This window comes from Leucoraja erinacea, chromosome 3, assembly GCF_028641065.1.
Source record: "Leucoraja erinacea ecotype New England chromosome 3, Leri_hhj_1, whole genome shotgun sequence".
NCBI classification, from domain to species: Eukaryota; Metazoa; Chordata; class Chondrichthyes; order Rajiformes; family Rajidae; genus Leucoraja; species Leucoraja erinaceus.
The window spans coordinates 61,709,944-61,722,432 of record NC_073379.1 but is presented as its reverse complement, the minus strand read 5'-3'; the positions used below and the strand labels follow the sequence as shown (position 1 = coordinate 61,722,432).

Sequence of the window (12,489 nt, the reverse complement as noted above, 5' to 3'; positions counted from 1 at the left end):
AGTATGCGACTTTAAACTGGACTGACCTCAGAAAGTGGGTTAGCTTAAAAACAGGGGTTCAATGTCGGATGATGAAATGTCTCTAAGCACACAAAAGAAATGTGGAACAGATTAATCAAATGTTAATACAGAGCAAGGGGAGGAACAATCAAAAACTTGAAATCCAAGCAGCATGTTACTGTGAAAGATAATCATGACAAAAGTGCTTTTGTAACTTCTCTCAATGTGTTGGCAGAGAATTATTCAGACAGAGGCTAGTGGTAGGCAGACGGACTAAATATCGTGTGCATTGCCTCCAAGTTTCTTTAGAAAACCCTTCATTATTGGCTAGAACAAGAAGGCAGATTATTATCTGAATGGTGTCAAATTAGGAAAAGGAGAGGTGTAACAAAACCTGGGTGTCCTTGTACATCACTCACTGAAAGTAAGCATGCTGGTGCAGCAGGCAGTGAAGAGAGCAAATGGCATGTTGGCCATAGCGAGAGGATTTGAGTATAGGAGCAAAGAGGTCCTACTGCAATTGTACAAGGCCCTGGTGGGACTGCATCTGGAATATTATGTGCAGTTTTGGACTCTTAATTTGAGGTAGGATATTCTTATTATTGAGGGAATGCAGGGTAGGTTAACCAAGTTAGTTCCCAGAATGGCGGGACTGACATATGATGAAAGAATGGGTCGACAGGACTTGTATTCACTGGAATTTAGAAACATATAACATTCTTAAGGGATTGGACAGGTTCGATGCAGGAAAAATGTTCCCCATGTTGGAGGAGCCCAGAACCAGGGGTCATGTTTTAAGAAAAAGGGGTAGGTCATTCAGGACTGAGATGAGGAAAATCTTTTTCACCCAGAAAGACGTAAATCTGTGGAATTCTCTGCCACAGAAGGCAATGGAGGCCAATTCACTGGATGTTTTCAAGAGAGAGTTATGCCCCTGTCCCACTTAGGAAGCCTGAACGGAAACCTCTGGTGACTTTGCAAGGTTTCCGTGCGGTTCCTGGAGGTTGCAGGTGGTTGCAGGTAATGGAAGCAGGTAGGGAGACTGACAAAAACCTCCAGGAACCACCGGGAACTGCACGGAAACCTTGGGTGGGGCGCAAAGTCTCCAGAGGTTTCCGTTCATGTTTCCTAAGTGGGACAGGGGCATTAGATTTAGCACTTAGGGCTAAAGGAATCAAGGGATATGGGGAAAATGCAGGAATGGTGTACTGATGTTGGATGATCAGCCATGATCATATTGAATGGCGGTGTTGGCTCAAAGGGCCGAATGGCCTACCCTTGCATCTATTTTCTATGTTTCTAACTGGCTATTTCTAATACCCTTCCTTCTGTTATATTCTAAAATGATGGGAGTCTTCTATAACTATGAAAATCAGATTCTGATGGTATCACTGACCTGGCTGATTTTTTTATAATCTGAATCTGCACAGAATAGGTCGGATTAGGTCGAACCTTCTGCATTCTCATTCTAGCAGTAGGAAAATTCAGGCAAGTGGAAATATATGATATCTTTAACGTGGGAATCACTATGCTCCTCCACACATTTCCATTCATTTTGCCCCTTGCAGCTCGTCCAGTTACTCTGAAACAGTTCACCTGGTCTCCAGCAACTACTTTCAAAACACATTTTATAACTCTCCAGCTGCTGTCTAAATTCGATGTGGCCTCCTGATGAGATCCAGTAGACAACTAATCTTCTGGGATTGAATCGTTTTATATTGATGGCAATAAGAATAAAATAAAATGCAAAGAATTTGCAGATCATGCTGATTCTCCTGAACTTATTTCAAATAAAGATTTGAAACAACAACAAAGCAAGTTAAATAGTAGATTGGAGCAGAAAAAAAAACTGATGGAGGAACTCGCCTACTTGACCCACTGCATTCCTCCAACAGTTTTCTTTTTGCACCAGGTTCCAGCTGGAACAGATGCTGAATCTGAATCTGCACAGTAATTCCAACAATCACTTTTTTAAATAAAAAGCAAATAATGGATTGTTTTAATGTTCTGTTCCTCCAGTGAATACCGAACAGGTCAATAAAACCAATAGAAATTATGTTTGCACAATATTTGAGCACTTCCCAAGAATTTCTCACAATTTATGCACAGAACCTCAGCTTCACAACTCCTGCACTGCACAATTTGAGAAGAGCAAGCCTTGGGCTAATATCCCAGCAAATATGGTTATATGGTGAGCCATGGTTAGCACCAGCACAACACTGCTTGCTCTGAATTGGGCATTATCGGTTTGTGATCCTCAATATCCTGCTCTGCCTATTCCCCACTCAAAATAACTCCTGTATCTCAAACCATGGTATCATAATAACAAAACAACTAAATTCATTATTGCACTTGATTATGAATGTGTCTTATGACATCCTGCATTGAAATATATTTGGGCCCAAAAGATATTTTATTTTCAAAATAATCAGAAAGTAAAATCTTGCAAATGTTATAAAATGGAGGGCAAGTAAATTAATTGGTATTGCAAATGTTGCAATAATTTTAATATTCTGGCTTGTAGTAGAATACCCAGAACTAAACCAAGATTGAGATGAGAGAAAATTGGGCAGTCAGCTTTTCAGCTAACTGCAGATGCTATAAATTACTTAAGGCTAGGGAAGAGATATTCTTGGCTTTTGGTAGTGATGCGAATTAAATAAGCCACCCATTCCATTCTTTGTCTGACAGTCCATAAATAAGCACGGAATGCATGCCCTTGTTTTAAAGAGAGCCACCTAAAAAAGCTATGCATTAAAGTTGGTATATTAAGTCAGCAAATCCTTTAGTTAGAAAGGATTATATATTGAGTGGCCCTTGAACATTGCTGAGCTGACAAGCTACTGCTGGTTTAGTCTGTTGTCTTTTGCCAACTAACATTAATCAGCAATTAGGCCTCTTGAGGACATGAAACCATCAGGAATGTTGTGCCCTATTGGTGCAGTATAACATTGCAATTCCTAACATTCCATATTGATGCAGTTAATTACCTAATCTAACTTAATTTAACAAACCAAAAAATAACTTAAAAATCCATTTGACATGAAGCCAAACCAGTTATTCAAATCCAGAGTATCAGTGTACAGCAATAATATTTTATATTACCCACAACAGTTCACTGAATGTGAAATAATAGCTGATAAGAGAACTACATTACACATTGTTGACAGAATTACGCTTATTTATTTGTCCATGTCCTGTAGGACCATTGTATCCAGGAGGATCTTGTTCGTAGTAGTCTGTGAATGACAAGTTGTTAAAACAATTAAAATGGAAGTTTTTACTTCCCCATAAAGTTTAATAGATGTAAATAGTTAACATGTAAAAGATCTAAATAACATTTGAGCAGCAACAAACTTAAACGTGTTGTAAACAATGTATAGGAAATATAGTTATTTTTATGATGAAAGTCAGTTTCCTTCATGAATAAATTTATTTATATATTAATTTAATGTAGGCTAGAATTAAAATGGTAGCTGTTATAGATGAATATCAACATCAGTATGCAAAGACTAGAAAGTCAATTCAATTAGAGGACATGGTTCAAAAACACAAGGCATAATTTATATTTGACCACAAGGGCATTTATTGACTTCACTGAGTCTACAATTGAACACTGAGACACATTCTTAAAAGCAGTTGAAAAGTACCCAGGTATGATGTGGCCCTTTGATTCCGATTTTATGGACAGCAGATTCTCAAACAGATTTAGTGATTTGGGGATAATCATTATCCTTTATCAAAAGTTAAGGAGAAGTTAAAAGAATCGGAAAACTTTGCCTATATGGCTGTCCCAGAGAGAGCCATGTTAGTGATGGATAGAATTGATTTGAAGAAATTGGGAATATGAATTGGTCATAAGGGGGGGTCTAAATTGCTTGGAGTGCAGATATAAATAGAGTGCAGCAAGTTTAGTGAACTATGGTAGACACAAAAGGCTGGAGTAACTCAGCAGGAGAGAAGGAATGGGTGACGTTTCAGGCGAAGGCCCTTCTTCACAACTATTATGTGTGATCAAATTATAAATACCTATCAAAAATAGTAATGCTGGAAGAACTCAACCGGTCAAGCTGAATCTGTGGAAAGAGCCGAGTTGACGTTTCAGGTTGAAGACCCTTCAGCAGAACTTTACCTCATCCTGAAATGTTAACTGGTTTTCTCTTTCCACAGATGCTGTACAAAATTTGTACAGACTGCAAACTTACTGCAAGCTTTTCACCTATGGCAGTCATGATAACCAAACACTGACACTAATCTCCCTCGCTGAACAACCTGGTATACAACTAGATACAGCAGGAGTGAATTACAGTATAGAGGGAAATGTTAGCTTGTATATCTTAATTCACATGGAGCCGATGATCCTCATCATTACTAGAATGATTATAAGTGTGGGCATAGCAATTAGATTGGCTGAACATATTGAAGATGATGTCATTATCATATCTATCCCTTGTTCTCAAATCCCACATCTCCTACCTCTTCTGATTGACAAGAGACTGGAATTGTGCACTTTTATTTCTCTACTCTACAAACTTAAATTGGTATCAATTTCATTTCATGTATCCAAGTATTCCAACCAGGTAGATCCATACTGAGACAGCAAGAAGACAGTAATTTCTTCACCTAATTTAACAATAGCCATCATTAGGTCAGATTCAAATATGTTTAAATTTGAGGATGGTTTCAATCAGAAATGCCCTTGTGAATACCCCGAATGAAATAATGAGCACATGGTTTATAACTCGGGCAAGGAAAAAGGGTAGGTGCCAACCTGAGGGCACCAGCCCTGCAGCAAAAAGCTTAGGTAGGATTATGACAATAATCTTTGGAAGAAAACTGATGGGTATGACAATGAAATACCAGTTGCATTGAGGAGTTTGCAAGAAAGATTAAACTGAATCACTGAGAGAATTGAATATTCAAGCACCATTGGGTTTTTCAAAGACCATGGAGCCATTATGTTCTTCTCAGGAATCGCCAACCAATTCTGTTTGCATACTTGTGGACCCCAACTATAATGCAGATGGATGTTGAAATTTCAAAAACAGCATGAGCAGCAACTTCCCAATGCTCAAGTCCTACTGTGGGAGAGCAGCCTGGTAAAATGCTGGTAACTTAGAGTCCATCATAAAAGATGAGGTTTCTTAGAAGCATGATAAAATAGGCCAAAGGCAATATGGCTTTGTGAAAGGGAGATCTTGACTGACGAGCCTGTAGGAATTCTTTGAGGAAGCAAATAGTAGGACAGACAAAAGAGTTGGTGGATGTGGTTTACCAGGACTTTCAGAAGGCCTTTGATAAGTTGCCGCACGTGAGAATGCTTAAGAAGATGAGAGCCCGTGGCATCAGAGGGAAGATACTAGCATGGATAGCAGGTTGGCTAGATGGCAGAAGGCAGAGAGTGGCAAAAAAGGGGCCCTTTTCTGGTTGGCTGCCAGTGACTAGGTATTTTCGCGGCCTCAGAGTAAGCCATCTGGACTGATAGAAGGACACCACTCAGTTGAGGAAAGGTTAAAACTACGTAGAAAATAATGTTGGATGCATCTAGTCCAACCAGTTTGACAGAGCTAAAGGGTGCCTTGGTTCTCCAGAGCCATGTGAGCTTGTCTGCTCACTTTAAGATTACAACATATTTATTATAACCCAGTGAAGATATTATGCTATCCTGGTATAATACACAGTTCAGTTTAGTTTCAGCTTAGTTTCTTGTCAAGAGTACCAAGGTACAGTGAAAAGCTTTTGTTGCATACTATCCAATCAGCGGAAAGACAATACATGATCACAATCGAGCCATTTACAGTGTATATAGATAACATTTAGTGTCAGGTAAAGCCAGTAAAGTCAAGGATAGTCACCAATGAGGTAGATAGATCAGGGCTGCTCTCTAGTCGAGGTAGGATGATTCAGTTGCGTGATAACATCCGAGAAGAAACTGTCCCTGAATCTGGAGGTGTGTGTTTTCGATGGGAGAGGAAAGAAGAGGGAGTGACCAGGTTGCGACTAGTTCTTGATTATGCTGCTGGCCTTGCTGAGGCAGCATGAGGTATAAATGGAGTCAATGGAAGGGAGGTTGGTTTGTGCGATGTTCTGGCCTGCCTCCACAATTTCTTGCGATCTTGGAAGGAGCTGTTCCCAAACCTAGCTGTGATGCATCCTGATAAAATGTTTTCTATGACACATCTGTAGAAGTTGGTGAGAGTTGTAGAGGACATGCCAACCTTCCTATGCATTCTAAGGAAGTAGCTGTAGAGGTGTTGGTGTGCTTTCTTAATCGTTGCTTCAATATGGGTGGTCCAGGAGACGACGTCGGCGATATTGACTCCTAGGAATTTGACGTTTTCAATCATCTCTACTTTGATGCCATCTATGCAAACTGGGGCATGTGTAACCACTTTGTTTCCTGAAGTCGATCACTATCTCCTTTGTCTTGCTGACTTCAGTGACAAGGTGTTGATGTTATTTTGTTATAATTTACGCAGGATAAAGGAAATTTGACTGAAAAGCGACTGCGATGCAAAGCATCAGCAGAACAATGTTATTCACAACCAAAGATATTTAGCTGTTTAAGAGGGAACTGCAGATGCTGGAGAATCGAAGGTTACACAAAAAAGCTGGAGAAACTCAGCGGGTCTGAAGAAGGGTTTCGGCCCGAAACGTTGCCAATTTCCTTCGCTCCATAGATGCTGCTGCACCCGCTGAGTTTCTCCAGCTTTTTTGTGTAACCAAAGATATTTAGCTGTTGTTTGCAAGGCATCAGGATTGCAAACTTCACAGGGTTTGTTTTTGTGATTCCATGGGGATATCACAAGTGGCACTTACATTTTCTCATTTAACTATGCTCTAGAAAGTCAGAATGCAGATGCACAGGTGTAGTCCCATATTAAATTGCATCATGGTTGGAATACATGCCAGGCACAAAACAGGTTGCTACAATGAATTGTAAACCTTCCATCTCTTGTGGATGCATGGACATATCCAATGTACTTGCAAAGATAAAGAAAAGGTGATACATAATTTTCATATTATAGAAAAATGCACAAGTACAAATACTAGTGCAGTTCTTTATGGATCCAGGGTTGTTGTTCCACCACCACAACAAGAAAGTGTACACCAATGTAAAGTATGCATGATCATGTAGGTACACATTCAAACTAATCAGTGTCATTTTGATGAATATCTACAGCATGTGACTATTTCAGAATTATTTTTGCTCCACATGGTCTTTCAGAGTTACTTGGATTACTCAGAGAGATTGAATACAAACATGTGCACAGAACTCTATCCCATCTGGCCTCAAATGGTTTGACAGAAGGGCACAAATTTAAAAACAAACAAAAAAAAAGTGCTGGTGCTGCAAATCTGAAATAAAAAAGAAAAAAATACTGGAAACATTTAGCAGGGCCTTGAGCTTCCAATTATCTTTCACTTTAATTCTCCATCCTATTCCTTCTCTGACTGATCTATACACTGTTACAAGACTGAATGCAAATTTGAGCAACAGTATCACATCTTCCATGCAGGCACGTCGCAGTCTTCCAGACTCAATATTGTATTCTCAGTTTTTCTTTTTCTGCAAACATAGTCTGGCCTGCAGTCTTTTCCATAGCCTTGCTATTAACACATTGCACAAAATAGCATCAAAAGTACTGCTAACTGCTACTGTAACTGCAACATTCACTCATTTGGTCCCACTATATCAGAAATGTTTTATTTGTTCTGCCAACCAGCCCCACACTATTTCCATTGCTGAAAACTAACTTGCTTTTTCTATTTCCCATTTCTGATAAATGGTTTCCAACCTCATACTGACTTACAGATTATTTCTGCTTTTACTTCAGTGTGAAGGTTTGACTGAAATAGATGGCAAGAAGTGGAATTGTGACAAAAATGCTATATTTATTTATTACCAGAAAAGACAATATAAATTGTGTAGGAGTACTTTGGGCCCAGTGATCATAATTATTTGTTTCTGGACAGTTATAGGAAAAAAATGGAGACAAAGAATGGAACTGCAATGTTGGAAGCTTGAGCAAAACACAAATTGCTGAAGGAACTCAGTGGGTCAGGCAGCATCTATAGAAGTAATGGATAAGTGACATTTTGGGTTGGACCCAAAGCCTGACTGTAGTAGGGGGGAAAGAGCTGGAAAAGAGAGGTGGGACAGGACAAAGCCTGGCAAGTGATAGATGGATACTGGTAAGGGAGATTTGATTGGAAGATGGTGGAGTAAGTAACAGAGGTTAGAGATGAAAAGAGACAAAAGGGAATCACTTGAGGAAGAAGAGGAGTGAAATGTAAAGTCAGGGGGAGGGATACAGGTGGAAGAGTTTGCGGCTTAGGGGCAGGATAATGGGAGAAATGGGTGCACACCAGGGTGGGGGTGGGGGTGGCACAGGAAAGAAGGGGGATGGGGAGTTGGGGTATTACTTGAAATTGGAGCATTCAATGTTCATACTGTTGGGTTGTAAGCTACCCAGGTGGAATTTGACAAGTTATTGTGTTAATAAAAACAGTACTCTCCCCCCTCCCCACCCCCACCTCTATCCATTTATCAGTTACCAGGCTTTGTCCCACCCGCGATCTCCCTCACCGCCTCCCTCCCCACCCCCAAACCACTACAATCATTGTAAAGATGGATTCTGACTAAAATCATCCTGTATCCATTCCCTCCACAAATGCTGCCTGACCTGCTGAGTACCTTGAACATTTTGTGTTTTGCACATGGAAAAAGATAGGATCAACTGATCCACAAGTCCTAAAAGGGGCATGGTTAATTTTGATGCATAAGCAGAAACTTGCAAACTTGCAAATGAGGTACTTTTAAATGTGGGATGGGAAATGTTCAGGCCAGCATGTTCATGTCAGGGTGAAGGACAAGACTGGCATGATTAGGGAACCCTGATTGATAAAGGATATTGTGGATCTGATCAGGAAAAAGGAGTACTATGTCAGGCACAGGCAGATGGAATCAAGCAAAACTCCTGAAGACTTTAAGCGATATAAGAATACATTTAAGAAGGATATTTGGTGGGAAAAAGGAAACATGAGAAAACCCTGACAGATAAGGTAAAGGAGTATCCTAAAAAAAATCCACAAGTATATTAAGAACAAGAGTAACTAGGAAGAGATTACATCCATTTACGGATCATTGTGGGAATCTGTCTGTGGAGAATGAGCAAGGTCATAAGGTAATTAGGAATAGGAGTAGAATTAGGCCATTCGGCCCATCAAGTCTACTCCACAATTCAATCATGGCTGATCTATCTCTCCCCCCAACCCCATTTTCCTGCCTTCCCCCCCCCATAACCTCTGACACCTGTACTGATCAAGAATCTATCTATCTCTGCCTTAAAAATATCCACTGACGGCCTCCACAGCCTTTTGTGGCAAAGAATTCCACAGATTCCAGGTCTTAAATGAATATTTCTCATCCATATTTACAACACAGAAACTCATGAAAAAGTTCTGAGAAGAGAACAGTGACATCCTGAGGCATATTGAAATAATGTAAGAGGCAGTCTTGAAACAGATAAAGGTGGAAAACCCCCAGGGCCTGACCAGGTTCCCTAGGTCCTTGTGGGAAGTGAGGGAATAGATTGCTGGGAACCTGGTAGAGATTTTTGGTATCTTTGTTAACCACTGGTGAGGTGTTGGAAGACTGGAAGATGGCCAATGCTGAGTTTTTATTTAAGAAAGACTGCAAGGACAAGCCAGAGAACTACAAGCTGGTAGGCCTTACGATCAGTGGTGGGAACATTACTGGAAGGGATTATGATAGTTTGGGTTTAGTTTATTGTCACATTTATGTAAGTACAGTGAAGAGACAGGATCTATTTGCATTCAGGAAGGCAGTAACTGATTAGGGATAGTCAGTATAGCTTAGGTTCATGGGAGATGTCATGCCACAAATCCCTTGAGATATCATGCCATAAATTTGATTGAGTTTTTTGAGCAAGTGACCAACAGAACTGTTGAAGGCAGGGTGCTGGATGTTGTCTATATGGACTTCACCTATTTGGAAACTAAATTAGATAGTTGACAGTGGAAGATCGTTTTTCAGATTGGAGATCTGCAACTGGCGGTGTGCTATAGGGATTGGTCCTTTATGGTTTACCATGTATTAACCAGTTGAAAAATAATGCAAATGGCATGATTAATAAGTTTGCTGGTGTCACCGAAATTGGTGGTACAGTGAATGGTGAAGGCATTTGTCTAAGATTACAACATGATCTAGATCAACTGGTACATTGGGCAAGGGAATGGTTGTTGGAATTTAACTAAGACAATGCAAAGTGATGCATTTCAGGAAGTAAAACCAGGATATGCACAATGAATGCCTGGGTCCTGGGGCATGTTATTGTTATATAGTTCTTAGAAAATGGCAATACAGTTAGACAGAATAATGAAGAAGATTATGGAATACGTCTTAATCGGTTGAGTCATTGAGAATAGGAGTTGATGCCACGTTACATGTGTACAAATCATTGTTTAGGCTGCACTTAGTGTATTGTGCTGTCTAGTTACCACACTCGAGGAAGGCTGTAGTTAAGCTGGAGAGGGTGCAGAACAGCTTTACAGAAATATTGCCTGGAGGTGGAGGGTTTGTGTTATAAGGAGCAAATGGATAGGCTTGCACTATTTTCCTTGCACTATTTGAAGGGTGACCTGGAACAGAATAGGAGGAGAAGAGGGGGGGGGGGGGGGTGACCTTTTTATGAGATTTATAAAATGGTAAGGGGGCAGATATAGAAACATAGAAATTAGGTGCAGGAGGGGGGGGGGGGGTTCGAGTCACCGATTCAATATGATCATTTTCCAACCATCCCGTAGGGCAGCTCTCCCATACCCCTGATCCCCTAGTGGGTACATCTAACTCCCTTTAAAAGGGAGAGGCCTCAACTACCCTCTGTGGCAAAGGGGATCTGAGGGGGAAAGTTGTGTGGTACTTGGAGCTGTGACCCCTTGTCCTGGAAGGGAGAGGGGAATGATTTAAAGGGGATCTGAGGGGGAAAGTTTTGTGGTACTTGGAACAAGTTGCCAGAGGTGGTGTTGGAGACAGTTACAAAAATTATGTTTAAAAAATATTTGGACAAGTACATCAATAGGAAAATTTTGAGGCATAGGGCAATTACAGTTAAATGGGATTAGCATAGATAAGCATATTGGTCACCATGGACATGTTGTGGCAAAATGGCCTGTTTCAGTATTGAATAACTTTATGAATCCATACAATTCAAGTACAGTGCAGTTACTGAACGGTAGGCATGTCAGATAATGTGGATTTAAAAAAAATAGATCTTAATACTACTGTAAGTTCCAAAACAAGTGAAGCATAAGGAACAACATGACCCCAGAACTTAAGCTGATGACCTTAATTATGTTCAAGACCCACAGGAAGAAAGTGATTGTCAGAACAAACTTAAATAGCGCTTCATCAGTTTCATTTGTTGTTCATCTGAGTGCAGGTCAAACCCACCCAATGCGTCATACTTTGCAGCCATCAGCTCCACCTCATGTTCAGAAGTGCGAGTTTCATCACCTTCTACTAAAAGGGCAGTGGTAAAGGAAGGGAAATGTTGAAGTAAATGCTACCATCTACTGGGTGATATTTCATTGCACACTGATCTAAGTCATTCACTATGAGCAAGGAAACGGATAGGTGGTGGAAGGAGTGGTGGAATTTTTTAAGAGGCGATTGGTAGTTTTATGGCTTTTGTAATTTTTTTACTCTTTTATGAAGAGAAAAAGATGTAATAACCTGTGAGAACCTTCTCGGAATTCTATTGCTATCACCATCTTCCATTCAATAAGTACATAATGAAAAATTATTCAAAACAGAACTGCTCACTTTAATAGCTGAACTCAATGTTTGCACACATTGAACAACATCACAACAATAAAGGTATAGAAATTGCTTGTTTTAATGCTATTTCAAAGTATGCATTTTAAGGGGGAAATCAAGTGATCATGCAGCTTAATTTTTGGCATGCAATAGGTTAGAATTGACAGAATTGTCAATTAAACTTGTGGCACATTCTGAGAATGTTGTACAGACCAAGTTCATGGCTGTTGAGATTAGATTGAGATTGAGGGGTTTCAAACTGCGGTCTTAAAATGATAAAGGTTTCAATGAAAAGTATTTCCTCTGGAATAGCTGGAACTAAAAAAAATTAAAACTATCGGTAATGTGATTCTGCTCAGTAGTAAACGTGACTTGTTAAAGAGCTGTAAGTATGTGCTTAGTTACGAAAATGGAAGAGCCATCTGTGGAAAAAGTCATCCCATCCAGCAGCAAAGCTGTAAGTCACCTTGAATATCCATCAGAGAAGAAAAACTGCCACCCTTACCTGATCTTTGGATCTACCCATGTGGTTTACTCTTAACTGCTCTCTGAAATGGCCTCATAAGCTACTCAAGGCAATATGTATCTTCCTTGGCAGAGATATCAACATGCCACAATCGAATAAATCAATGCATATTGGAGTTGGG

General features: G+C 40.0%; 1 protein-coding gene across 3 annotated transcripts in view; it reads right to left on the bottom strand.

Moving 5' to 3' along the window:
- Positions 1 to 984: 984 nt before the first annotated feature.
- The window catches only part of LOC129695648 (spermatogenesis-associated protein 6-like), an 83,698-nt gene continuing 72,193 nt past the window's right edge, over positions 985 to 12,489 (bottom strand). For 2 of the 3 annotated variants that reach the window (XM_055632795.1, XM_055632797.1), the window contains exon 14: positions 985 to 3,239. The gene's annotated coding sequence lies outside the window, so the exon portion shown is untranslated. The remainder of the gene's footprint in view (positions 3,240 to 12,489) is intronic. The other variant, XM_055632794.1, reaches the window with a different exon arrangement.